The sequence below is a fragment of the Euprymna scolopes genome, chromosome 39 (genome assembly GCF_053919585.1).
Source record: "Euprymna scolopes isolate OS-2025 chromosome 39, ASM5391958v1, whole genome shotgun sequence".
In the NCBI taxonomy this organism is placed as follows: domain Eukaryota; kingdom Metazoa; phylum Mollusca; class Cephalopoda; order Sepiida; family Sepiolidae; genus Euprymna; species Euprymna scolopes.
This window is the reverse complement of record NC_136520.1, coordinates 45,213,602-45,239,112: the sequence shown is the minus strand read 5'-3', so window position 1 is coordinate 45,239,112 and position 25,511 is coordinate 45,213,602. Positions and strand designations below refer to the sequence as shown.

General features: G+C 39.5%; 33 non-coding genes across 33 annotated transcripts; all 33 read left to right on the top strand.

Moving 5' to 3' along the window:
- The first annotated feature begins 316 nt into the window (after positions 1-316).
- Trnaa-cgc (transfer RNA alanine (anticodon CGC)) lies at positions 317-389 on the top strand. Its single transcript has one exon. It is a non-coding gene; the product is annotated as a tRNA-Ala (tRNA).
- A 209-nt stretch (positions 390-598) lies between these two features.
- Trnaa-cgc (transfer RNA alanine (anticodon CGC)) lies at positions 599-671 on the top strand. Its single transcript has one exon. It is a non-coding gene; the product is annotated as a tRNA-Ala (tRNA).
- A 68-nt stretch (positions 672-739) lies between these two features.
- Trnaa-cgc (transfer RNA alanine (anticodon CGC)) lies at positions 740-812 on the top strand. The gene has a single exon. It is a non-coding gene; the product is annotated as a tRNA-Ala (tRNA).
- A 1,619-nt stretch (positions 813-2,431) lies between these two features.
- Trnaa-cgc (transfer RNA alanine (anticodon CGC)) lies at positions 2,432-2,504 on the top strand. Its single transcript has one exon. It is a non-coding gene; the product is annotated as a tRNA-Ala (tRNA).
- A 1,196-nt stretch (positions 2,505-3,700) lies between these two features.
- Positions 3,701-3,773, top strand: Trnaa-cgc (transfer RNA alanine (anticodon CGC)). The gene has a single exon. It is a non-coding gene; the product is annotated as a tRNA-Ala (tRNA).
- A 1,054-nt stretch (positions 3,774-4,827) lies between these two features.
- Trnaa-cgc (transfer RNA alanine (anticodon CGC)) lies at positions 4,828-4,900 on the top strand. The gene has a single exon. It is a non-coding gene; the product is annotated as a tRNA-Ala (tRNA).
- Positions 4,901-5,250: 350 nt separating this feature from the next.
- Trnaa-cgc (transfer RNA alanine (anticodon CGC)) lies at positions 5,251-5,323 on the top strand. The gene has a single exon. It is a non-coding gene; the product is annotated as a tRNA-Ala (tRNA).
- A 350-nt stretch (positions 5,324-5,673) lies between these two features.
- Trnaa-cgc (transfer RNA alanine (anticodon CGC)) lies at positions 5,674-5,746 on the top strand. The gene has a single exon. It is a non-coding gene; the product is annotated as a tRNA-Ala (tRNA).
- Positions 5,747-7,506: 1,760 nt separating this feature from the next.
- On the top strand, positions 7,507-7,579 carry Trnaa-cgc (transfer RNA alanine (anticodon CGC)). Its single transcript has one exon. It is a non-coding gene; the product is annotated as a tRNA-Ala (tRNA).
- Positions 7,580-9,058: 1,479 nt separating this feature from the next.
- Trnaa-cgc (transfer RNA alanine (anticodon CGC)) lies at positions 9,059-9,131 on the top strand. The gene has a single exon. It is a non-coding gene; the product is annotated as a tRNA-Ala (tRNA).
- Positions 9,132-9,199: 68 nt separating this feature from the next.
- On the top strand, positions 9,200-9,272 carry Trnaa-cgc (transfer RNA alanine (anticodon CGC)). The gene has a single exon. It is a non-coding gene; the product is annotated as a tRNA-Ala (tRNA).
- Positions 9,273-9,340: 68 nt separating this feature from the next.
- Trnaa-cgc (transfer RNA alanine (anticodon CGC)) lies at positions 9,341-9,413 on the top strand. The gene has a single exon. It is a non-coding gene; the product is annotated as a tRNA-Ala (tRNA).
- A 773-nt stretch (positions 9,414-10,186) lies between these two features.
- Trnaa-cgc (transfer RNA alanine (anticodon CGC)) lies at positions 10,187-10,259 on the top strand. Its single transcript has one exon. It is a non-coding gene; the product is annotated as a tRNA-Ala (tRNA).
- Positions 10,260-10,468: 209 nt separating this feature from the next.
- Positions 10,469-10,541, top strand: Trnaa-cgc (transfer RNA alanine (anticodon CGC)). Its single transcript has one exon. It is a non-coding gene; the product is annotated as a tRNA-Ala (tRNA).
- Positions 10,542-10,889: 348 nt separating this feature from the next.
- On the top strand, positions 10,890-10,962 carry Trnaa-cgc (transfer RNA alanine (anticodon CGC)). The gene has a single exon. It is a non-coding gene; the product is annotated as a tRNA-Ala (tRNA).
- Positions 10,963-12,017: 1,055 nt separating this feature from the next.
- On the top strand, positions 12,018-12,090 carry Trnaa-cgc (transfer RNA alanine (anticodon CGC)). The gene has a single exon. It is a non-coding gene; the product is annotated as a tRNA-Ala (tRNA).
- A 1,760-nt stretch (positions 12,091-13,850) lies between these two features.
- On the top strand, positions 13,851-13,923 carry Trnaa-cgc (transfer RNA alanine (anticodon CGC)). The gene has a single exon. It is a non-coding gene; the product is annotated as a tRNA-Ala (tRNA).
- A 1,196-nt stretch (positions 13,924-15,119) lies between these two features.
- Positions 15,120-15,192, top strand: Trnaa-cgc (transfer RNA alanine (anticodon CGC)). The gene has a single exon. It is a non-coding gene; the product is annotated as a tRNA-Ala (tRNA).
- Positions 15,193-16,671: 1,479 nt separating this feature from the next.
- Trnaa-cgc (transfer RNA alanine (anticodon CGC)) lies at positions 16,672-16,744 on the top strand. Its single transcript has one exon. It is a non-coding gene; the product is annotated as a tRNA-Ala (tRNA).
- Positions 16,745-16,812: 68 nt separating this feature from the next.
- On the top strand, positions 16,813-16,885 carry Trnaa-cgc (transfer RNA alanine (anticodon CGC)). Its single transcript has one exon. It is a non-coding gene; the product is annotated as a tRNA-Ala (tRNA).
- A 68-nt stretch (positions 16,886-16,953) lies between these two features.
- On the top strand, positions 16,954-17,026 carry Trnaa-cgc (transfer RNA alanine (anticodon CGC)). Its single transcript has one exon. It is a non-coding gene; the product is annotated as a tRNA-Ala (tRNA).
- Positions 17,027-17,799: 773 nt separating this feature from the next.
- Positions 17,800-17,872, top strand: Trnaa-cgc (transfer RNA alanine (anticodon CGC)). Its single transcript has one exon. It is a non-coding gene; the product is annotated as a tRNA-Ala (tRNA).
- Positions 17,873-18,081: 209 nt separating this feature from the next.
- Trnaa-cgc (transfer RNA alanine (anticodon CGC)) lies at positions 18,082-18,154 on the top strand. Its single transcript has one exon. It is a non-coding gene; the product is annotated as a tRNA-Ala (tRNA).
- Positions 18,155-18,503: 349 nt separating this feature from the next.
- Positions 18,504-18,576, top strand: Trnaa-cgc (transfer RNA alanine (anticodon CGC)). The gene has a single exon. It is a non-coding gene; the product is annotated as a tRNA-Ala (tRNA).
- Positions 18,577-19,772: 1,196 nt separating this feature from the next.
- On the top strand, positions 19,773-19,845 carry Trnaa-cgc (transfer RNA alanine (anticodon CGC)). The gene has a single exon. It is a non-coding gene; the product is annotated as a tRNA-Ala (tRNA).
- A 1,479-nt stretch (positions 19,846-21,324) lies between these two features.
- Positions 21,325-21,397, top strand: Trnaa-cgc (transfer RNA alanine (anticodon CGC)). Its single transcript has one exon. It is a non-coding gene; the product is annotated as a tRNA-Ala (tRNA).
- Positions 21,398-21,465: 68 nt separating this feature from the next.
- Trnaa-cgc (transfer RNA alanine (anticodon CGC)) lies at positions 21,466-21,538 on the top strand. Its single transcript has one exon. It is a non-coding gene; the product is annotated as a tRNA-Ala (tRNA).
- A 68-nt stretch (positions 21,539-21,606) lies between these two features.
- Trnaa-cgc (transfer RNA alanine (anticodon CGC)) lies at positions 21,607-21,679 on the top strand. The gene has a single exon. It is a non-coding gene; the product is annotated as a tRNA-Ala (tRNA).
- Positions 21,680-22,452: 773 nt separating this feature from the next.
- On the top strand, positions 22,453-22,525 carry Trnaa-cgc (transfer RNA alanine (anticodon CGC)). The gene has a single exon. It is a non-coding gene; the product is annotated as a tRNA-Ala (tRNA).
- Positions 22,526-22,734: 209 nt separating this feature from the next.
- Trnaa-cgc (transfer RNA alanine (anticodon CGC)) lies at positions 22,735-22,807 on the top strand. Its single transcript has one exon. It is a non-coding gene; the product is annotated as a tRNA-Ala (tRNA).
- Positions 22,808-23,721: 914 nt separating this feature from the next.
- Trnaa-cgc (transfer RNA alanine (anticodon CGC)) lies at positions 23,722-23,794 on the top strand. Its single transcript has one exon. It is a non-coding gene; the product is annotated as a tRNA-Ala (tRNA).
- Positions 23,795-25,272: 1,478 nt separating this feature from the next.
- Positions 25,273-25,345, top strand: Trnaa-cgc (transfer RNA alanine (anticodon CGC)). Its single transcript has one exon. It is a non-coding gene; the product is annotated as a tRNA-Ala (tRNA).
- Positions 25,346-25,413: 68 nt separating this feature from the next.
- On the top strand, positions 25,414-25,486 carry Trnaa-cgc (transfer RNA alanine (anticodon CGC)). Its single transcript has one exon. It is a non-coding gene; the product is annotated as a tRNA-Ala (tRNA).
- Positions 25,487-25,511: the final 25 nt, after the last annotated feature.

Sequence of the window (25,511 nt, the reverse complement as noted above, 5' to 3'; positions counted from 1 at the left end):
TCATTTGAATATAATAAATCAGTCTGAAGAATATGGGGAATAAGCTCAATTGGTAGAGCGCTCGCTTCACAAGTGAGAAGTACCGAGATCAGTACCCGGATTCTCCACTCTTCGTTTTTCATCGGAAAATTGAATTATTGCTCATTTAAATACAATAAAACAGTCAGAAGAATATTGGGAATTAGTTTAATTGGTTGAGCGCTCTCGTCGCATGTGAGAAGTACCGGGATCGATACCCGGATTCTCAACTCTTCGTTTTTCATCGGAAAATTGAATTATTGCCCATTACAATTAAATAAAACAGTCAGAAGAATATGGGGAATTAGCTCAATTGGTAGAGCGCTCGCTTCGCATGTGAGAAGTACCGGGATCGATACCCGGATTCTCCACTCTTCGTTTTTCATCGGAAAATTGAATTATTGCCCATTACAATTAAATAAAACAGTCAGACGAATATGGGGAATTAGCTCAATTGGTAGAACGCTCGCTTCGCATGTGAGGAGTACCGGGATCGATACCCGGATTCTCCACTCTTCGTTTTTCATCGGAAAATTGAATTATTGCTCATTTGAATATAATAAATCAGTCAGAAGAATATGGGGAATTAGCTCAATTGGTAGAGCGCTCGCTTCGCATGTGAGAAGTACCGGGATCGATACCCGGATTCTCCACTCTTCGTTTTTCATCGGAAAATTGAATTATTGCTCATTTAAATACAATAAAACAGTCAGACGAATATGGGGAATTAGCTCAATTGGTAGAGCGCTCGCTTCGCATGTGAGAAGTACCGGGATCGATACCCGGATTCTCCACTCTTCGTTTTTCATCGGAAAATTGAATTATTGCTCATTTAAATACAATAAAACAGTCAGAAGAATATGGGGAATTAGTTCAATGGGTAGAGCGCTCGCTTAACATGTTAGAAGTTCCGGTATCGATACCCGGATTCTCCACTCTTCGTTTTTCATCGGAAAATTGAATTATTGCTCATTTGAATATAATAAATCAGTCAGAAGAATAAGGGGGAATTAGTTCAATTGGTAGAGCGCTCGCTTCGCATGTGAGAAGTACGGGATCGATACCCGGATTCTCCACTTTTCGTTTTTCATCGGAAAATTGAATTATTGCTCATTTGAATATAAAAAATCAGTAAGATGAGTATGGGGACTTAGCTTAATTGGTAGAGCGCTCGCTTCGCATGTGAGAAGTACCGGTATCAATACTCTGATTCTCCACTCTTCGTTTTTCATCGGAAAATTGAATTATTGCTCATTTGAATATAATAAATCAGTCAGAAGAATATGGGGAATTAGCTCAATTGGTAGAGCGCTCGCTTCGCATGTGAGAAGTACCGGTATCGATACCCGGATTCTCCACTTTTCGGTTTTCATCGGAAAATTGAATTATTGCTCATTTGAATATAATAAATCAGTAAGAAGAGTATGGGGAATTAGCGTAATTGGTAGAGCGCTCGCTTCGCATGTGAGAAGTACCGGGATCGATACCCGGATTCTCCACTCTTCGTTTTTCATCGGAAAATTGAATTATTGCTCATTTGAATATAATAAATCACTCGGAAGAATATTGGGAATTAGCTCAATTGGTAGAGCGCTCGTTTCACATGTGACAAGTACCGGGATTGATACCCGGATTCTCCACTCTTCGTTTTTCATCGGAAAATTGAATTATTGCTCATTTGAATATAATAAATCAGTCAGAAGAATATGGGGAATTAGCTCAATTCGTAGAGCGCTCGCTTCGCATGTGAGAAGTACCGGTATCGATACCCGGATTCTCCACTCTTCGTTTTTCATCGGAAAATTGAATTATTGCTAATTTGAATATAATAAATCAGTCAGAAGAATATGGGGAATTAGCTCAATTGGTAGAACGCTCGCTTCGCATGTGAGAAGTACCGGGATCGATACCCGGATTCTCCACTCTTCGTTTTTCATCGGAAAATTGAATTATTGCTCATTTGAATAAAATAAATCAGTCAGAAGAATATGGGGAATTAGCTCAATTGGTAGTGCGCTCGCTTTGCAATGTGAGAAGTACCGGTATCGATACCCGGATTCTCCACTCTTCGTTTTTCATCGGAAAATTGAATTATTGCTCATTTGAATATAATAAATCAGTCTGAAGAATATGGGGAATTAGCTCAATTGGTAGAGCGCTGGCTTCGCATGTGAGAAGTACCGGGATCGATACCCGGATTCTCCACTCTTCGTTTTTCATCGGAAAATTGAATTATTGCTCATTTGAATATAATAAATCAGTCTGAAGAATATGGGGAATTAGCTCAATTGGTAGAGCCATCGCTTCGCATGTGAGAAGTACCGGGATGGATACCCGGATTCTCCACTTTTCGTTTTCATCGGAACATTGAATGATTGCTCATGTAAATACAATAAAAAAATCAGAAGAATATGGGGAATTAGCTCAATTGGTAGAGCGCTCGCTTCGCATGTGAGAAGTACCGGGATCGATACCCGGATTCTCCACTCTGCGTTTTTCATCGGAAAATTGAGTTATTGCTCATTTGAATATAATAAATCAGTCTGAAGAATATGGGGAATTAGCTCAATTGGTAGAGCGCTCGCTTCGCATGTGAAAAGTACCGGGATCGATACCCGGATTCTCCACTCTTCGTTTTTCATCGGAAAATTGAATTATTGCTCATTTGAATATAATAAATCAGTTAGAAGAATATGGGAAATTAGCTCAATTGTTAGAGCGCTATCTTTGCATGTGAGAAGTACCGGGATCGATACCCGGATTCTCCACTCTTCGTTTTTAATCGGAAAATTGAATTATTGCTCATTTGAATATAATAAATCAGTAAGAAGAGTATGGGGAATTAGCGTAATTGGTAGAGCGCTCGCTTCGCATGTGAGAAGTACCGGGATCAATACCCGGATTCTCCACTCTTCGTTTTTCATCGGAAAATTGAATTATTGCTCATTTGAATATAATAAATCACTCGGAAGAATATGGGGAATTAGCTCAATGGGTAGAGCGCTCGTTTCACATGTGACAAGTACCGGGATTGATACCCGGATTCTCCACTCTTCGTTTTTCATCGGAAAATTGAATTATTGCTAATTTTAATATAATAAATCAGTCAGAAGAATATGGGGAATTAGCTCAATTGGTAGAACGCTCGCTTCGCATGTGAGAAGTACCGGGATCGATACCCGGATTCTCCACTCTTCGTTTTTCATCGGAAAATTGAATTATTGCTCATTTGAATATAATAAATCAGTCAGAAGAATATGGGGAATTAGCTCAATTGGTAGTGCGCTCGCTTTGCAATGTGAGAAGTACCGGTATCGATACCCGGATTCTCCACTCTTCGATTTTCATCGGAAAATTGAATTATTGCTCATTTGAATATAATAAATCAGTCTGAAGAATATGGGGAATTAGCTCAATTGGTAGAGCGCTGGCTTCGCATGTGAGAAGTACCGGGATCGATACCCGGATTCTCCACTCTTCGTTTTTCATCGGAAAATTGAATTATTGCTCATTTGAATATAATAAATCAGTCTCAAGAATATGGGGAATTAGCTCAATTGGTAGAGCATTCGCTTCGCATGTGAGAAGTACCGGGATGGATACCCGGATTCTCCACTTTTCGTTTTCATCGGAACATTGAATGATTGCTCATGTAAATACAATAAAAAAATCAGAAGAATATGGGGAATTAGCTCAATTGGTAGAGCGCTCGCTTCGCATGTGAGAAGTACCGGGATCGATACCCGGATTCTCCACTCTGCGTTTTTCATCGGAAAATTGAGTTATTGCTCATTTGAATATAATAAATCAGTCTGAAGAATATGGGGAATTAGCTCAATTGGTAGAGCGCTCGCTTCGCATGTGAAAAGTACCGGGATCGATACCCGGATTCTCCACTCTTCGTTTTTCATCGGAAAATTGAATTATTGCTCATTTGAATATAATAAATCAGTTAGAAGAATATGGGAAATTAGCTCAATTGTTAGAGCGCTATCTTTGCATGTGAGAAGTACCGGGATCGATACCCGGATTCTCCACTCTTCGTTTTTAATCGGAAAATTGAATTATTGCTCATTTGAATATAATAAATCAGTAAGAAGAGTATGGGGAATTAGCGTAATTGGTAGAGCGCTCGCTTCGCATGTGAGAAGTACCGGGATCAATACCCGGATTCTCCACTCTTCGTTTTTCATCGGAAAATTGAATTATTGCTCATTTGAATATAATAAATCACTCGGAAGAATATGGGGACTTAGCTCAATGGGTAGAGCGCTCGTTTCACATGTGACAAGTACCGGGATCGATACCCGGATTCCCCACTCTTCGTTTTTCATCGGAAAATTGAATTATTGCTCATTTTAATACAATAAAACAGTCAGAAGACTATGGGGAATTAGCTCAATTGGTAGAGCGCTATCTTCGCATGTGAGAAGTACCGGGATAGATACCCGGATTCTCCACTCTTCGTTTTTCATCGGAACATTGAATTATTGCTGATTTAAATACAAAAAAACAGTCAGAAGAATATGGGGAATTAGCTTAATTGGTAGAGCGCTCGCTTTGCATGTGAGAAGTACCGGGATCGATACCCGGATGCTCCACTTTTCGTTTTCATCGGAACATTGAATTATTGCTCATTTAAATACAATAAAACAATCAGATGAATATGGGAAATTAGCTCAATTGGTAGAGCGCTCGCTTCGCATGTGAGAAGTACCGGGATCGATACCCGGATACCCCACTCTTCGTTTTTCATCGGAAAATTTAATTATTGCTCATTTAAATACAATAAAACAGTTAGAAGAATATGGGGAATTAGCTCAATTGGTAGAGCGCTCGCTTCGCATGTGAGAAGTACCGGGATCGATACCCGGATTCTCCACTCTTCGTTTTTCATCGGAAAATCGAATTATTGCTCATTTGAATATAATAAATCAGTCTGAAGAATATGGGGAATAAGCTCAATTGGTAGAGCGCTCGCTTCACAAGTGAGAAGTACCGAGATCGGTACCCGGATTCTCCACTCTTCGTTTTTCATCGGAAAATTGAATTATTGCTCATTTAAATACAATAAAACAGTCAGAAGAATATTGGGAATTAGTTTAATTGGTTGAGCGCTCTCGTCGCATGTGAGAAGTACCGGGATCGATACCCGGATTCTCAACTCTTCGTTTTTCATCGGAAAATTGAATTATTGCCCATTACAATTAAATAAAACAGTCAGAAGAATATGGGGAATTAGCTCAATTGGTAGAGCGCTCGCTTCGCATGTGAGAAGTACCGGGATCGATACCCGGATTCTCCACTCTTCGTTTTTCATCGGAAAATTGAATTATTGCCCATTACAATTAAATAAAACAGTCAGACGAATATGGGGAATTAGCTCAATTGGTAGAACGCTCGCTTCGCATGTGAGGAGTACCGGGATCGATACCCGGATTCTCCACTCTTCGTTTTTCATCGGAAAATTGAATTATTGCTCATTTGAATATAATAAATCAGTCAGAAGAATATGGGGAATAAGCTCAATTGGTAGAGCGCTCGCTTCGCATGTGAGAAGTACCGGGATCGATACCCGGATTCTCCACTCTTCGTTTTTCATCGGAAAATTGAATTATTGCTCATTTAAATACAATAAAACAGTCAGACGAATATGGGGAATTAGCTCAATTGGTAGAGCGCTCGCTTCGCATGTGAGAAGTACCGGGATCGATACCCGGATTCTCCACTCTTCGTTTTTCATCGGAAAATTGAATTATTGCTCATTTAAATACAATAAAACAGTCAGAAGAATATGGGGAATTAGTTCAATGGGTAGAGCTCTCGCTTAACATGTTAGAAGTTCCGGTATCGATACCCGGATTCTCCACTCTTCGTTTTTCATCGGAAAATTGAATTATTGCTCATTTGAATATAATAAATCAGTCAGAAGAATAAGGGGGAATTAGTTCAATTGGTAGAGCGCTCGCTTCGCATGTGAGAAGTACGGGATCGATACCCGGATTCTCCACTTTTCGTTTTTCATCGGAAAATTGAATTATTGCTCATTTGAATATAAAAAATCAGTAAGATGAGTATGGGGACTTAGCTTAATTGGTAGAGCGCTCGCTTCGCATGTGAGAAGTACCGGTATCAATACTCTGATTCTCCAGTCTTCGTTTTTCATCGGAAAATTGAATTATTGCTCATTTGAATATAATAAATCAGTCAGAAAGGTATGGGGAATTAGCTCAATTGGTAGAGCGCTCGCTTCGCATGTGAGAAATACCGGTATCGATACCAAGATTCTCCACTTTTCGGTTTTCATCGGAAAATTGAATTATTGCTCATTTGAATATAATAAATCAGTCAGAAGAATATGGGGAATTAGCTCAATTGGTAGAGCGCTCGCTTCGCATGTGAGAAGTACCGGTATCGATACCCGGATTCTCCACTTTTCGGTTTTCATCGGAAAATTGAATTATTGCTCATTTGAATATAATAAATCAGTAAGAAGAGTATGGGGAATTAGCGTAATTGGTAGAGCGCTCGCTTCGCATGTGAGAAGTACCGGGATCGATACCCGGATTCTCCACTCTTCGTTTTTCATCGGAAAATTGAATTATTGCTCATTTGAATATAATAAATCACTCGGAAGAATATTGGGAATTAGCTCAATTGGTAGAGCGCTCGTTTCACATGTGACAAGTACCGGGATTGATACCCGGATTCTCCACTCTTCGTTTTTCATCGGAAAATTGAATTATTGCTCATTTGAATATAATAAATCAGTCAGAAGAATATGGGGAATTAGCTCAATTCGTAGAGCGCTCGCTTCGCATGTGAGAAGTACCGGTATCGATACCCGGATTCTCCACTCTTCGTTTTTCATCGGAAAATTGAATTATTGCTAATTTGAATATAATAAATCAGTCAGAAGAATATGGGGAATTAGCTCAATTGGTAGAACGCTCGCTTCGCATGTGAGAAGTACCGGGATCGATACCCGGATTCTCCACTCTTCGTTTTTCATCGGAAAATTGAATTATTGCTCATTTGAATATAATAAATCAGTCAGAAGAATATGGGGAATTAGCTCAATTGGTAGTGCGCTCGCTTTGCAATGTGAGAAGTACCGGTATCGATACCCGGATTCTCCACTCTTCGTTTTTCATCGGAAAATTGAATTATTGCTCATTTGAATATAATAAATCAGTCTGAAGAATATGGGGAATTAGCTCAATTGGTAGAGCGCTGGCTTCGCATGTGAGAAGTACCGGGATCGATACCCGGATTCTCCACTCTTCGTTTTTCATCGGAAAATTGAATTATTGCTCATTTGAATATAATAAATCAGTCTGAAGAATATGGGGAATTAGCTCAATTGGTAGAGCCATCGCTTCGCATGTGAGAAGTACCGGGATGGATACCCGGATTCTCCACTTTTCGTTCTCATCGGAACATTGAATGATTGCTCATGTAAATACAATAAAAAAATCAGAAGAATATGGGGAATTAGCTCAATTGGTAGAGCGCTCGCTTCGCATGTGAGAAGTACCGGGATCGATACCCGGATTCTCCACTCTGCGTTTTTCATCGGAAAATTGAGTTATTGCTCATTTGAATATAATAAATCAGTCTGAAGAATATGGGGAATTAGCTCAATTGGTAGAGCGCTCGCTTCGCATGTGAAAAGTACCGGGATCGATACCCGGATTCTCCACTCTTCGTTTTTCATCGGAAAATTGAATTATTGCTCATTTGAATATAATAAATCAGTTAGAAGAATATGGGAAATTAGCTCAATTGTTAGAGCGCTATCTTTGCATGTGAGAAGTACCGGGATCGATACCCGGATTCTCCACTCTTCGTTTTTAATCGGAAAATTGAATTATTGCTCATTTGAATATAATAAATCAGTAAGAAGAGTATGGGGAATTAGCGTAATTGGTAGAGCGCTCGCTTCGCATGTGAGAAGTACCGGGATCAATACCCGGATTCTCCACTCTTCGTTTTTCATCGGAAAATTGAATTATTGCTCATTTGAATATAATAAATCACTCGGAAGAATATGGGGAATTAGCTCAATGGGTAGAGCGCTCGTTTCACATGTGACAAGTACCGGGATTGATACCCGGATTCTCCACTCTTCGTTTTTCATCGGAAAATTGAATTATTGCTAATTTTAATATAATAAATCAGTCAGAAGAATATGGGGAATTAGCTCAATTGGTAGAACGCTCGCTTCGCATGTGAGAAGTACCGGGATCGATACCCGGATTCTCCACTCTTCGTTTTTCATCGGAAAATTGAATTATTGCTCATTTGAATATAATAAATCAGTCAGAAGAATATGGGGAATTAGCTCAATTGGTAGTGCGCTCGCTTTGCAATGTGAGAAGTACCGGTATCGATACCCGGATTCTCCACTCTTCGATTTTCATCGGAAAATTGAATTATTGCTCATTTGAATATAATAAATCAGTCTGAAGAATATGGGGAATTAGCTCAATTGGTAGAGCGCTGGCTTCGCATGTGAGAAGTACCGGGATCGATACCCGGATTCTCCACTCTTCGTTTTTCATCGGAAAATTGAATTATTGCTCATTTGAATATAATAAATCAGTCTCAAGACTATGGGGAATTAGCTCAATTGGTAGAGCATTCGCTTCGCATGTGAGAAGTACCGGCATCGATACCCGGATTCTCCACTCTTCGTTTTTCATCGGAAAATGGAATTATTGCTCATTTGAATATAATAAATAAGTCTGAGGAATATGGGGAATTAGCTCAATTGGTAGAGCGCTCGCTTCGCATGTGTGAAGTACCGGTATCGATACACGGATTCTCCACTCTTCGTTTTTCATCGGAAAATTGAATTATTGCTCATTTGAATATAATAAATCAGTCTGAAGAATATGGGGAATTAGCTCAATTTGTAGAGCGCTCGCTTCGCATGTGAGAAGTACCGGGATCGATACCCGGATTCTCCACTCTTCGTTTTTCATCGGAAAATTGAATTATTGCTCATTTGAATATAATAAATCAGTCTGAAGAATATGGGGAATTAGCTCAATTGGTAGAGCGCTCGCTTCGCATGTGAGAAGTACCGGGATCGATACCCGGATTCTCCACTCTTCGTTTTTCATCGGAAAATTGAATTATTGCTCATTTAAATATAATAAATCAGTCAGAAGAATATGGGGAATTAGCTCAATTGGTAGAGCGCTCGCTTCGCATGTGAGAAGTACCGGGATCGATACCCGGATTCTCCACTGTTCGTTTTTCATCGGAAAATTGAATTATTGCTCATTTGAATATAATAAATCAGTCTGAAGAATATGGGGAATTAGCTCAATTGGTAGAGCGCTCGCTTCGCATGTGAGAAGTACCGGGATCGATACCCGGATTCTCCACTCTTCGTTTTTCATCGGAAAATTGAATTATTGCTCATTTGAATATAATAAATCAGTCAGAAGAATATGGGGAATTAGCTAAATTAGTAGAGCGCTCGCTTTGCATGTGAGAAGTACCGGGATCGATACCCGGATTCTCCACTCTTCGTTTTTCATTGGAAAATTGAATTATTGATCATTTGAATATAATAAATCAGTCAGAAGAATATGGGGAATTAGCTTAATTAGTAGAGCGATCGCTTTGCATGTGAGAAGTACCGGGATCGATACTCGGATTCTCCACTCTTCGTTTTTCATCGGAAAATGGAATTATTGCTCATTTGAATATAATAAATCAGTCTGAAGAATATGGGGAATTAGATCGATTGGTAGAGCGCTAGCTTCGCATGTGAGAAGTACCGGGATCGATACCCGGATTCTCCACTCTTCGTTTTTCATCGGAAAATGGAATTATTGCTCATTTGAATATAATAAATCAGTCTGAAGAATATGGGGAATTAGCTCAATTATAAGAGCGCTCGCTTCGCATGTGAGAAGTACCGGGATCGATACCCGGATTCTCCACTCTTCGTTTTTCATCGGAAAATTGAATTATTGCTCATTTTAATATAATAAATCAGTCTGAAGAATATGGGGAATTAGCTCAATTGGTAGAGCGCTCGCTTCGCATGTGAAAAGTACCGGGATCGATACCCGGATTCTCCACTCTTCGTTTTTCATCGGAAAATTGAATTATTGCTCATTTGAATATAATAAATCAGTCTGAAGAATATGGGGAATTAGCTCAATTGGTAGAGCGCTCGCTTCGCATGTGAGAAGTACCGGGATCGATACCCGGATTCTCCACTCTTCGTTTTTCATCGGAAAATTGAATTATTGCTCATTTGAATATAATAAATCAGTCTGAAGAATATGGGGAATTAGCTCAATTGGTAGAGCGCTCGCTTCGCATTTGAGAAGTACCGGGATCGATACCCGGATTCTCCACTCTTCGTTTTTCATCGGAAAATTGAATTATTGCTCATTTGAATATAATAAATCAGTCTGAAGAATATGGGGAATTAGCTCAATTGGTAGAGCGCTCGCTTCGCATGTGAGAAGTACCGGGATCAATACCCGGATTCTCCACTCTTCGTTTTTCATCGGAACATTGAATTATTGCTCACTTGAATATAATAAATCAGTCTGAAGAATATGGGGAATTAGCTCAATTGGTAGAGCGCTCGCTTCGCATGTGAGAAGTACCGGGATCGATACCCGTATTCTCCACTCTTCGTTTTTCATCGGAAAATTGAATTATTGCTCATTTGAATATAATAAATCAGTCTGAAGAATATGGGGAATTAGCTCAATTGGTAGAGCGCTCGCTTCGCATGTGAGAAGTACCGGGATGGATACCCGGATTCTCCACTTTTCGTTTTCATCGGAACATTGAATGATTGCTCATGTAAATACAATAAAAAAATCAGAAGATTTGGGGAATTAGCTCAATTGGTAGAGCGCTCGCTTCGCATGTGAGAAGTACCGGGATCGATACCCGGATTCTCCACTCTGCGTTTTTCATCGGAAAATTGAGTTATTGCTCATTTGAATATAATAAATCAGTCTGAAGAATATGGGGAATTAGCTCAATTGGTAGAGCGCTCGCTTCGCATGTGAAAAGTACCGGGATCGATACCCGGATTCTCCACTCTTCGTTTTTCATCGGAAAATTGAATTATTGCTCATTTGATAATAATAAATCAGTTAGAAGAATATGGGAAATTAGCTCAATTGTTAGAGCGCTATCTTTGCATGTGAGAAGTACCGGGATCGATACCCGGATTCTCCACTCTTCGTTTTTAATCGGAAAATTGAATTATTGCTCATTTGAATATAATAAATCAGTAAGAAGAGTATGGGGAATTAGCGTAATTGGTAGAGCGCTCGCTTCGCATGTGAGAAGTACCGGGATCAATACCCGGATTCTCCACTCTTCGTTTTTCATCGGAAAATTGAATTATTGCTCATTTGAATATAATAAATCACTCGGAAGAATATGGGGAATTAGCTCAATGGGTAGAGCGCTCGTTTCACATGTGACAAGTACCGGGATTGATACCCGGATTCTCCACTCTTCGTTTTTCATCGGAAAATTGAATTATTGCTAATTTTAATATAATAAATCAGTCAGAAGAATATGGGGAATTAGCTCAATTGGTAGAACGCTCGCTTCGCATGTGAGAAGTACCGGGATCGATACCCGGATTCTCCACTCTTCGTTTTTCATCGGAAAATTGAATTATTGCCCATTACAATTAAATAAAACAGTCAGACGAATATGGGGAATTAGCTCAATTGGTAGAACGCTCGCTTCGCATGTGAGGAGTACCGGGATCGATACCCGGATTCTCCACTCTTCGTTTTTCATCGGAAAATTGAATTATTGCTCATTTGAATATAATAAATCAGTCAGAAGAATATGGGGAATAAGCTCAATTGGTAGAGCGCTCGCTTCGCATGTGAGAAGTACCGGGATCGATACCCGGATTCTCCACTCTTCGTTTTTCATCGGAAAATTGAATTATTGCTCATTTAAATACAATAAAACAGTCAGACGAATATGGGGAATTAGCTCAATTGGTAGAGCGCTCGCTTCGCATGTGAGAAGTACCGGGATCGATACCCGGATTCTCCACTCTTCGTTTTTCATCGGAAAATTGAATTATTGCTCATTTAAATACAATAAAACAGTCAGAAGAATATGGGGAATTAGTTCAATGGGTAGAGCTCTCGCTTAACATGTTAGAAGTTCCGGTATCGATACCCGGATTCTCCACTCTTCGTTTTTCATCGGAAAATTGAATTATTGCTCATTTGAATATAATAAATCAGTCAGAAGAATAAGGGGGAATTAGTTCAATTGGTAGAGCGCTCGCTTCGCATGTGAGAAGTACGGGATCGATACCCGGATTCTCCACTTTTCGTTTTTCATCGGAAAATTGAATTATTGCTCATTTGAATATAAAAAATCAGTAAGATGAGTATGGGGACTTAGCTTAATTGGTAGAGCGCTCGCTTCGCATGTGAGAAGTACCGGTATCAATACTCTGATTCTCCAGTCTTCGTTTTTCATCGGAAAATTGAATTATTGCTCATTTGAATATAATAAATCAGTCAGAAAGGTATGGGGAATTAGCTCAATTGGTAGAGCGCTCGCTTCGCATGTGAGAAATACCGGTATCGATACCAAGATTCTCCACTTTTCGGTTTTCATCGGAAAATTGAATTATTGCTCATTTGAATATAATAAATCAGTCAGAAGAATATGGGGAATTAGCTCAATTGGTAGAGCGCTCGCTTCGCATGTGAGAAGTACCGGTATCGATACCCGGATTCTCCACTTTTCGGTTTTCATCGGAAAATTGAATTATTGCTCATTTGAATATAATAAATCAGTAAGAAGAGTATGGGGAATTAGCGTAATTGGTAGAGCGCTCGCTTCGCATGTGAGAAGTACCGGGATCGATACCCGGATTCTCCACTCTTCGTTTTTCATCGGAAAATTGAATTATTGCTCATTTGAATATAATAAATCACTCGGAAGAATATTGGGAATTAGCTCAATTGGTAGAGCGCTCGTTTCACATGTGACAAGTACCGGGATTGATACCCGGATTCTCCACTCTTCGTTTTTCATCGGAAAATTGAATTATTGCTCATTTGAATATAATAAATCAGTCAGAAGAATATGGGGAATTAGCTCAATTCGTAGAGCGCTCGCTTCGCATGTGAGAAGTACCGGTATCGATACCCGGATTCTCCACTCTTCGTTTTTCATCGGAAAATTGAATTATTGCTAATTTGAATATAATAAATCAGTCAGAAGAATATGGGGAATTAGCTCAATTGGTAGAACGCTCGCTTCGCATGTGAGAAGTACCGGGATCGATACCCGGATTCTCCACTCTTCGTTTTTCATCGGAAAATTGAATTATTGCTCATTTGAATATAATAAATCAGTCAGAAGAATATGGGGAATTAGCTCAATTGGTAGTGCGCTCGCTTTGCAATGTGAGAAGTACCGGTATCGATACCCGGATTCTCCACTCTTCGTTTTTCATCGGAAAATTGAATTATTGCTCATTTGAATATAATAAATCAGTCTGAAGAATATGGGGAATTAGCTCAATTGGTAGAGCGCTGGCTTCGCATGTGAGAAGTACCGGGATCGATACCCGGATTCTCCACTCTTCGTTTTTCATCGGAAAATTGAATTATTGCTCATTTGAATATAATAAATCAGTCTGAAGAATATGGGGAATTAGCTCAATTGGTAGAGCCATCGCTTCGCATGTGAGAAGTACCGGGATGGATACCCGGATTCTCCACTTTTCGTTCTCATCGGAACATTGAATGATTGCTCATGTAAATACAATAAAAAAATCAGAAGAATATGGGGAATTAGCTCAATTGGTAGAGCGCTCGCTTCGCATGTGAGAAGTACCGGGATCGATACCCGGATTCTCCACTCTGCGTTTTTCATCGGAAAATTGAGTTATTGCTCATTTGAATATAATAAATCAGTCTGAAGAATATGGGGAATTAGCTCAATTGGTAGAGCGCTCGCTTCGCATGTGAAAAGTACCGGGATCGATACCCGGATTCTCCACTCTTCGTTTTTCATCGGAAAATTGAATTATTGCTCATTTGAATATAATAAATCAGTTAGAAGAATATGGGAAATTAGCTCAATTGTTAGAGCGCTATCTTTGCATGTGAGAAGTACCGGGATCGATACCCGGATTCTCCACTCTTCGTTTTTAATCGGAAAATTGAATTATTGCTCATTTGAATATAATAAATCAGTAAGAAGAGTATGGGGAATTAGCGTAATTGGTAGAGCGCTCGCTTCGCATGTGAGAAGTACCGGGATCAATACCCGGATTCTCCACTCTTCGTTTTTCATCGGAAAATTGAATTATTGCTCATTTGAATATAATAAATCACTCGGAAGAATATGGGGAATTAGCTCAATGGGTAGAGCGCTCGTTTCACATGTGACAAGTACCGGGATTGATACCCGGATTCTCCACTCTTCGTTTTTCATCGGAAAATTGAATTATTGCTAATTTTAATATAATAAATCAATCAGAAGAATATGGGGAATTAGCTCAATTGGTAGAACGCTCGCTTCGCATGTGAGAAGTACCGGGATCGATACCCGGATTCTCCACTCCTCGTTTTTCATCGGAAAATTGAATTATTGCTCATTTGAATATAATAAATCAGTCAGAAGAATATGGGGAATTAGCTCAATTGGTAGTGCGCTCGCTTTGCAATGTGAGAAGTACCGGTATCGATACCCGGATTCTCCACTCTTCGATTTTCATCGGAAAATTGAATTATTGCTCATTTGAATATAATAAATCAGTCTGAAGAATATGGGGAATTAGCTCAATTGGTAGAGCGCTGGCTTCGCATGTGAGAAGTACCGGGATCGATACCCGGATTCTCCACTCTTCGTTTTTCATCGGAAAATTGAATTATTGCTCATTTGAATATAATAAATCAGTCTCAAGAATATGGGGAATTAGCTCAATTGGTAGAGCATTCGCTTCGCATGTGAGAAGTACCGGGATGGATACCCGGATTCTCCACTTTTCGTTTTCATCGGAACATTGAATGATTGCTCATGTAAATACAATAAAAAAATCAGAAGAATATGGGGAATTAGCTCAATTGGTAGAGCGCTCGCTTCGCATGTGAGAAGTACCGGGATCGATACCCGGATTCTCCACTCTGCGTTTTTCATCGGAAAATTGAGTTATTGCTCATTTGAATATAATAAATCAGTCTGAAGAATATGGGGAATTAGCTCAATTGGTAGAGCGCTCGCTTCGCATGTGAAAAGTACCGGGATCGATACCCGGATTCTCCACTCTTCGTTTTTCATCGGAAAATTGAATTATTGCTCATTTGAATATAATAAATCAGTTAGAAGAATATGGGAAATTAGCTCAATTGTTAGAGCGCTATCTTTGCATGTGAGAAGTACCGGGATCGATACCCGGATTCTCCACTCTTCGTTTTTAATCGGAAAATTGAATTATTGCTCATTTGAATATAATAAATCAGTAAGAAGAGTATGGGGAATTAGCGTAATTGGTAGAGCGCTCGCTTCGCATGTGAGAAGTACCGGGATCAATACCCGGATTCTCCACTCTTCGTTTTTCATCGGAAAATTGAATTATTGCTCATTTGAATATAATAAATCACTCGGAAGAATATGGGGACTTAGCTCAATGGGTAGAGCGCTCGTTTCACATGTGACAAGTACCGGGATTGATACCCGGAATCTCCACTCTTCGTTTTTCATCGGAAAATTGAATTATTGCTAATTTGAATATAATAAATCAGTCAGAAGAATATGGGGAATTAGCTCAATTGGTAGAACGCTCGCTTCGCATGTGAGAAGTACCGGGATCGATACCCGGATTCTCCACTCTTCGTTTTTCATCGGAAAATTGAATTATTGCTCATTTGAATATAATAAATCAGTCAGAAGAATATGGGGAATTAGCTCAATTGGTAGTGCGCTCGCTTTGCAATGTGAGAAGTACCGGTATCGATACCCGGATTCTCCACTCTTCGATTTTCATCGGAAAATTGAATTATTGCTCATTTGAATATAATAAATCAGTCTGAAGAATATGGGGAATTAGCTCAATTGGTAGAGCGCTGGCTTCGCATGTGAGAAGTACCGGGATCGATACCCGGATTCTCCACTCTTCGTTTTTCATCGGAAAATTGAATTATTGCTCATTTGAATATAATAAATCAGTCTCAAGAATATGGGGAATTAGCTCAATTGGTAGAGCATTCGCTTCGCATGTGAGAAGTACCGGCATCGATACCCGGATTCTCCACTCTTCGTTTTTCATCGGAAAATGGAATTATTGCTCATTTGAATATAATAAATAAGTCTGAGGAATATGGGGAATTAGCTCAATTGGTAGAGCGCTCGCTTCGCATGTGTGAAGTACCGGTATCGATACACGGATTCTCCACTCTTCGTTTTTCATCGGAAAATTGAATTATTGCTCATTTGAATATAATAAATCAGTCTGAAGAATATGGGGAATTAGCTCAATTTGTAGAGCGCTCGCTTCGCATGTGAGAAGTACCGGGATCGATACCCGGATTCTCCACTCTTCGTTTTTCATCGGAAAATTGAATTATTGCTCATTTGAATATAATAAATCAGTCTGAAGAATATGGGGAATTAGCTCAATTGGTAGAGCGCTCGCTTCGCATGTGAGAAGTACCGGGATCGATACCCGGATTCTCCACTCTTCGTTTTTCATCGGAAAATTGAATTATTGCTCATTTAAATATAATAAATCAGTCAGAAGAATATGGGGAATTAGCTCAATTGGTAGAGCGCTCGCTTCGCATGTGAGAAGTACCGGGATCGATACCCGGATTCTCCACTGTTCGTTTTTCATCGGAAAATTGAATTATTGCTCATTTGAATATAATAAATCAGTCTGAAGAATATGGGGAATTAGCTCAATTGGTAGAGCGCTCGCTTCGCATGTGAGAAGTACCGGGATCGATACCCGGATTCTCCACTCTTCGTTTTTCATCGGAAAATTGAATTATTGCTCATTTGAATATAATAAATCAGTCAGAAGAATATGGGGAATTAGCTAAATTAGTAGAGCGCTCGCTTTGCATGTGAGAAGTACCGGGATCGATACCCGGATTCTCCACTCTTCGTTTTTCATCGGAAAATTGAATTATTGATCATTTGAATATAATAAATCAGTCAGAAGAATATGGGGAATTAGCTTAATTAGTAGAGCGATCGCTTTGCATGTGAGAAGTACCGGGATCGATACTCGGATTCTCCACTCTTCGTTTTTCATCGGAAAATGGAATTATTGCTCATTTGAATATAATAAATCAGTCTGAAGAATATGGGGAATTAGCTCGATTGGTAGAGCGCTCGCTTCGCATGTGAGAAGTACCGGGATCGATACCCGGATTCTCCACTCTTCGTTTTTCATCGGAAAATGGAATTATTGCTCATTTGAATATAATAAATCAGTCTGAAGAATATGGGGAATTAGCTCAATTATAAGAGCGCTCGCTTCGCATCTGAGAAGTACCGGGATCGATACCCGGATTCTCCACTCTTCGTTTTTCATCGGAAAATTGAATTATTGCTCATTTTAATATAATAAATCAGTCTGAAGAATATGGGGAATTAGCTCAATTGGTAGAGCGCTCGCTTCGCATGTGAAAAGTACCGGGATCGATACCCGGATTCTCCACTCTTCGTTTTTCATCGGAAAATTGAATTATTGCTCATTTGAATATAATAAATCAGTCTGAAGAATATGGGGAATTAGCTCAATTGGTAGAGCGCTCGCTTCGCATGTGAGAAGTACCGGGATCGATACCCGGATTCTCCACTCTTCGTTTTTCATCGGAAAATTGAATTATTGCTCATTTGAATATAATAAATCAGTCTGAAGAATATGGGGAATTAGCTCAATTGGTAGACCGCTCGCTTCGCATTTGAGAAGTACCGGGATCGATACCCGGATTCTCCACTCTTCGTTTTTCATCGGAAAATTGAATTATTGCTCATTTGAATATAATAAATCAGTCTGAAGAATATGGGGAATTAGCTCAATTGGTAGAGCGCTCGCTTCGCATGTGAGAAGTACCGGGATCAATACCCGGATTCTCCACTCTTCGTTTTTCATCGGAACATTGAATTATTGCTCACTTGAATATAATAAATCAGTCTGAAGAATCTGGGGAATTAGCTCAATTGGTAGAGCGCTCGCTTCGCATGTGAGAAGTACCGGGATCGATACCCGTATTCTCCACTCTTCGTTTTTCATCGGAAAATTGAATTATTGCTCATTTGAATATAATAAATCAGTCTGAAGAATATGGGGAATTAGCTCAATTGGTAGAGCGCTCGCTTCGCATGTGAGAAGTACCGGGATGGATACCCGGATTCTCCACTTTTCGTTTTCATCGGAACATTGAATGATTGCTCATGTAAATACAATAAAAAAATCAGAAGAATATGGGGAATTAGCTCAATTGGTAGAGCGCTCGCTTCGCATGTGAGAAGTACCGGGATCGATACCCGGATTCTCCACTCTGCGTTTTTCATCGGAAAATTGAGTTATTGCTCATTTGAATATAATAAATCAGTCTGAAGAATATGGGGAATTAGCTCAATTGGTAGAGCGCTCGCTTCGCATGTGAAAAGTACCGGGATCGATACCCGGATTCTCCACTCTTCGTTTTTCATCGGAAAATTGAATTATTGCTCATTTGAATATAATAAATCAGTTAGAAGAATATGGGAAATTAGCTCAATTGTTAGAGCGCTATCTTTGCACGTGAGAAGTACCGGGATCGATACCCGGATTCTCCACTCTTCGTTTTTAATCGGAAAATTGAATTATTGCTCATTTGAATATAATAAATCAGTAAGAAGAGTATGGGGAATTAGCGTAATTGGTAGAGCGCTCGCTTCGCATGTGAGAAGTACCGGGATCAATACCCGGATTCTCCACTCTTCGTTTTTCATCGGAAAATTGAATTATTGCTCATTTGAATATAATAAATCACTCGGAAGAATATGGGGAATTAGCTCAATGGGTAGAGCGCTCGTTTCACATGTGACAAGTACCGGGATTGATACCCGGATTCTCCACTCTTCGTTTTTCATCGGAAAATTGAATTATTGCTAATTTTAATATAATAAATCAGTCAGAAGAATATGGGGAATTAGCTCAATTGGTAGAACGCTCGCTTCGCATGTGAGAAGTACCGGGATCGATACCCGGATTCTCCACTCTTCGTTTTTCATCGGAAAATTGAATTATTGCTCATTTGAATATAATAAATCAGTCAGAAGAATATGGGGAATTAGCTCAATTGGTAGTGCGCTCGCTTTGCAATGTGAGAAGTACCGGTATCGATACCCGGATTCTCCACTCTTCGATTTTCATCGGAAAATTGAATTATTGCTCATTTGAATATAATAAATCAGTCTGAAGAATATGGGGAATTAGCTCAATTGGTAGAGCGCTGGCTTCGCATGTGAGAAGTACCGGGATCGATACCCGGATTCTCCACTCTTCGTTTTTCATCGGAAAATTGAATTATTGCTCATTTGAATATAATAAATCAGTCTCAAGAATATGGGGAATTAGCTCAATTGGTAGAGCATTCGCTTCGCATGTGAGAAGTACCGGGATGGATACCCGGATTCTCCACTTTTCGTTTTCATCGGAACATTGAATGATTGCTCATGTAAATACAATAAAAAAATCAGAAGAATATGGGGAATTAGCTCAATTGGTAGAGCGCTCGCTTCGCATGTGAGAAGTACCGGGATCGATACCCGGATTCTCCACTCTGCGTTTTTCATCGGAAAATTGAGTTATTGCTCATTTGAATATAATAAATCAGTCTGAAGAATATGGGGAATTAGCTCAATTGGTAGAGCGCTCGCTTCGCATGTGAAAAGTACCGGGATCGATACCCGGATTCTCCACTCTTCGTTTTTCATCGGAAAATTGAATTATTGCTCATTTGAATATAATAAATCAGTTAGAAGAATATGGGAAATTAGCTCAATTGTTAGAGCGCTATCTTTGCATGTGAGAAGTACCGGGATCGATACCCGGATTCTCCACTCTTCGTTTTTAATCGGAAAATTGAATTATTGCTCATTTGAATATAATAAATCAGTAAGAAGAGTATGGGGAATTAGCGTAATTGGTAGAGCGCTCGCTTCGCATGTGAGAAGTACCGGGATCAATACCCGGATTCTCCACTCTTCGTTTTTCATCGGAAAATTGAATTATTGCTCATTTGAATATAATAAATCACTCGGAAGAATATGGGGACTTAGCTCAATGGGTAGAGCGCTCGTTTCACATGTGACAAGTACCGGGATTGATACCCGGATTCTCCACTCTTCGTTTTTCATCGGAAAATTGAATTATTGCTAATTTGAATATAATAAATCAGTCAGAAGAATATGGGGAATTAGCTCAATTGGTAGAACGCTCGCTTCGCATGTGAGAAGTACCGGGATCGATACCCGGATTCTCCACTCTTCGTTTTTCATCGGAAAATTGAATTATTGCTCATTTGAATATAATAAATCAGTCAGAAGAATATGGGGAATTAGCTCAATTGGTAGTGCGCTCGCTTTGCAATGTGAGAAGTACCGGTATCGATACCCGGATTCTCCACTCTTCGATTTTCATCGGAAAATTGAATTATTGCTCATTTGAATATAATAAATCAGTCTGAAGAATATGGGGAATTAGCTCAATTGGTAGAGCGCTGGCTTCGCATGTGAGAAGTACCGGGATCGATACCCGGATTCTCCACTCTTCGTTTTTCATCGGAAAATTGAATTATTGCTCATTTGAATATAATAAATCAGTCTCAAGAATATGGGGAATTAGCTCAATTGGTAGAGCATTCGCTTCGCATGTGAGAAGTACCGGCATCGATACCCGGATTCTCCACTCTTCGTTTTTCATCGGAAAATGGAATTATTGCTCATTTGAATATAATAAATAAGTCTGAGGAATATGGGGAATTAGCTCAATTGGTAGAGCGCTCGCTTCGAATGTGTGAAGTACCGGTATCGATACACGGATTCTCCACTCTTCGTTTTTCATCGGAAAATTGAATTATTGCTCATTTGAATATAATAAATCAGTCTGAAGAATATGGGGAATTAGCTCAATTTGTAGAGCGCTCGCTTCGCATGTGAGAAGTACCGGGATCGATACCCGGATTCTCCACTCTTTGTTTTTCATCGGAAAATTGAATTATTGCTCATTTGAATATAATAAATCAGTCTGAAGAATATGGGGAATTAGCTCAATTGGTAGAGCGCTCGCTTCGCATGTGAGAAGTACCGGGATCGATACCCGGATTCTCCACTCTTCGTTTTTCATCGGAAAATTGAATTATTGCTCATTTAAATATAATAAATCAGTCAGAAGAATATGGGGAATTAGCTCAATTGGTAGAGCGCTCGCTTCGCATGTGAGAAGTACCGGGATCGATACCCGGATTCTCCACTGTTCGTTTTTCATCGGAAAATTGAATTATTGCTCATTTGAATATAATAAATCAGTCTGAAGAATATGGGGAATTAGCTCAATTGGTAGAGCGCTCGCTTCGCATGTGAGAAGTACCGGGATCGATACCCGGATTCTCCACTCTTCGTTTTTCATCGGAAAATTGAATTATTGCTCATTTGAATATAATAAATCAGTCAGAAGAATATGGGGAATTAGCTAAATTAGTAGAGCGCTCGCTTTGCATGTGAGAAGTACCGGGATCGATACCCGGATTCTCCACTCTCCGTTTTTCATCGGAAAATTGAATTATTGATCATTTGAATATAATAAATCAGTCAGAAGAATATGGGGAATTAGCTTAATTAGTAGAGCGATCGCTTTGCATGTGAGAAGTACCGGGATCGATACTCGGATTCTCCACTCTTCGTTTTTCATCGGAAAATGGAATTATTGCTCATTTGAATATAATAAATCAGTCTGAAGAATATGGGGAATTAGCTCGATTGGTAGAGCGCTAGCTTCGCATGTGAGAAGTACCGGGATCGATACCCGGATTCTCCACTCTTCGTTTTTCATCGGAAAATGGAATTATTGCTCATTTGAATATAATAAATCAGTCTGAAGAATATGGGGAATTAGCTCAATTATAAGAGCGCTCGCTTCGCATGTGAGAAGTACCGGGATCGATACCCGGATTCTCCACTCTTCGTTTTTCATCGGAAAATTGAATTATTGCTCATTTTAATATAATAAATCAGTCTGAAGAATATGGGGAATTAGCTCAATTGGTAGAGCGCTCGCTTCGCATGTGAAAAGTACCGGGATCGATACCCGGATTCTCCACTCTTCGTTTTTCATCGGAAAATTGAATTATTGCTCATTTGAATATAATAAATCAGTCTGAAGAATATGGGGAATTAGCTCAATTGGTAGAGCGCTCGCTTCGCATGTGAGAAGTACCGGGATCGATACCCGGATTCTCCACTCTTCGTTTTTCATCGGAAAATTGAATTATTGCTCATTTGAATATAATAAATCAGTCTGAAGAATATGGGGAATTAGCTCAATTGGTAGAGCGCTCGCTTCGCATTTGAGAAGTACCGGGATCGATACCCGGATTCTCCACTCTTCGTTTTTCATCGGAAAATTGAATTATTGCTCATTTGAATATAATAAATCAGTCTGAAGAATATGGGGAATTAGCTCAATTGGTAGAGCGCTCGCTTCGCATGTGAGAAGTACCGGGATCGATACCCGGATTCTCCACTCTTCGTTTTTCATCGGAAAATTGAATTATTGATCATTTGAATATAATAAATCAGTCAGAAAAATATGGGGAATTAGCTTAATTAGTAGAGCGCTCGCTTTGCATGTGAGAAGTACCGGGATCGATACTCGGATTCTCCACTCTTCGTTTTTCATCGGAAAATTGAATTATTGCTCATTTGAATATAATAAATCAGTCAGAAGAATATGGGGAATTAGCTCAATTATTAGAGCGCTCGCTTCGCATGTGAGAAGTACCGGGATCGATACCCGGATTCTCCACTCTTCGTTTTTCATCGGAAAATTGAATTATTGCTAATTTTAATATAATAAATCAGTCAGAAGAATATGGGGAATTAGCTCAATTGGTAGAACGCTCGCTTCGCATGTGAGAAGTACCGGGATCGATACCCGGATTCTCCACTCTTCGTTTTTCATCGGAAAATTGAATTATTGCTCATTTGAATATAATAAATCAGTCAGAAGAATATGGGGAATTAGCTCAATTGGTAGTGCGCTCGCTTTGCAATGTGAGAAGTACCGGTATCGATACCCGGATTCTCCACTCTTCGATTTTCATCGGAAAATTGAATTATTGCTCATTTGAATATAATAAATCAGTCTGAAGAATATGGGGAATTAGCTCAATTGGTAGAGCGCTGGCTTCGCATGTGAGAAGTACCGGGATCGATACCCGGATTCTCCACTCTTCGTTTTTCATCGGAAAATTGAATTATTGCTCATTTGAATATAATAAATCAGTCTCAAGAATATGGGGAATTAGCTCAATTGGTAGAGCATTCGCTTCGCATGTGAGAAGTACCGGGATGGATACCCGGATTCTCCACTTTTCGTTTTCATCGGAACATTGAATGATTGCTCATGTAAATACAATAAAAAAATCAGAAGAATATGGGGAATTAGCTCAATTGGTAGAGCGCTCGCTTCGCATGTGAGAAGTACCGGGATCGATACCCGGATTCTCCACTCTGCGTTTTTCATCGGAAAATTGAGTTATTGCTCATTTGAATATAATAAATCAGTCTGAAGAATATGGGGAATTAGCTCAATTGGTAGAGCGCTCGCTTCGCATGTGAAAAGTACCGGGATCGATACCCGGATTCTCCACTCTTCGTTTTTCATCGGAAAATTGAATTATTGCTCATTTGAATATAATAAATCAGTTAGAAGAATATGGGAAATTAGCTCAATTGTTAGAGCGCTATCTTTGCATGTGAGAAGTACCGGGATCGATACCCGGATTCTCCACTCTTCGTTTTTAATCGGAAAATTGAATTATTGCTCATTTGAATATAATAAATCAGTAAGAAGAGTATGGGGAATTAGCGTAATTGGTAGAGCGCTCGCTTCGCATGTGAGAAGTACCGGGATCAATACCCGGATTCTCCACTCTTCGTTTTTCATCGGAAAATTGAATTATTGCTCATTTGAATATAATAAATCACTCGGAAGAATATGGGGACTTAGCTCAATGGGTAGAGCGCTCGTTTCACATGTGACAAGTACCGGGATTGATACCCGGATTCTCCACTCTTCGTTTTTCATCGGAAAATTGAATTATTGCTAATTTGAATATAATAAATCAGTCAGAAGAATATGGGGAATTAGCTCAATTGGTAGAACGCTCGCTTCGCATGTGAGAAGTACCGGGATCGATACCCGGATTCTCCACTCTTCGTTTTTCATCGGAAAATTGAATTATTGCTCATTTGAATATAATAAATCAGTCAGAAGAATATGGGGAATTAGCTCAATTGGTAGTGCGCTCGCTTTGCAATGTGAGAAGTACCGGTATCGATACCCGGATTCTCCACTCTTCGATTTTCATCGGAAAATTGAATTATTGCTCATTTGAATATAATAAATCAGTCTGAAGAATATGGGGAATTAGCTCAATTGGTAGAGCGCTGGCTTCGCATGTGAGAAGTACCGGGATCGATACCCGGATTCTCCACTCTTCGTTTTTCATCGGAAAATTGAATTATTGCTCATTTGAATATAATAAATCAGTCTCAAGAATATGGGGAATTAGCTCAATTGGTAGAGCATTCGCTTCGCATGTGAGAAGTACCGGCATCGATACCCGGATTCTCCACTCTTCGTTTTTCATCGGAAAATGGAATTATTGCTCATTTGAATATAATAAATAAGTCTGAGGAATATGGGGAATTAGCTCAATTGGTAGAGCGCTCGCTTCGAATGTGTGAAGTACCGGTATCGATACACGGATTCTCCACTCTTCGTTTTTCATCGGAAAATTGAATTATTGCTCATTTGAATATAATAAATCAGTCTGAAGAATATGGGGAATTAGCTCAATTTGTAGAGCGCTCGCTTCGCATGTGAGAAGTACCGGGATCGATACCGGATTCTCCACTCTTCGTTTTTCATCGGAAAATTGAATTATTGCTCATTTGAATATAATAAATCAGTCTGAAGAATATGGGGAATTAGCTCAATTGGTAGAGCGCTCGCTTCGCATGTGAGAAGTACCGGGATCGATACCCGGATTCTCCACTCTTCGTTTTTCATCGGAAAATTGAATTATTGCTCATTTAAATATAATAAATCAGTCAGAAGAATATGGGGAATTAGCTCAATTGGTAGAGCGCTCGCTTCGCATGTGAGAAGTACCGGGATCGATACCCGGATTCTCCACTGTTCGTTTTTCATCGGAAAATTG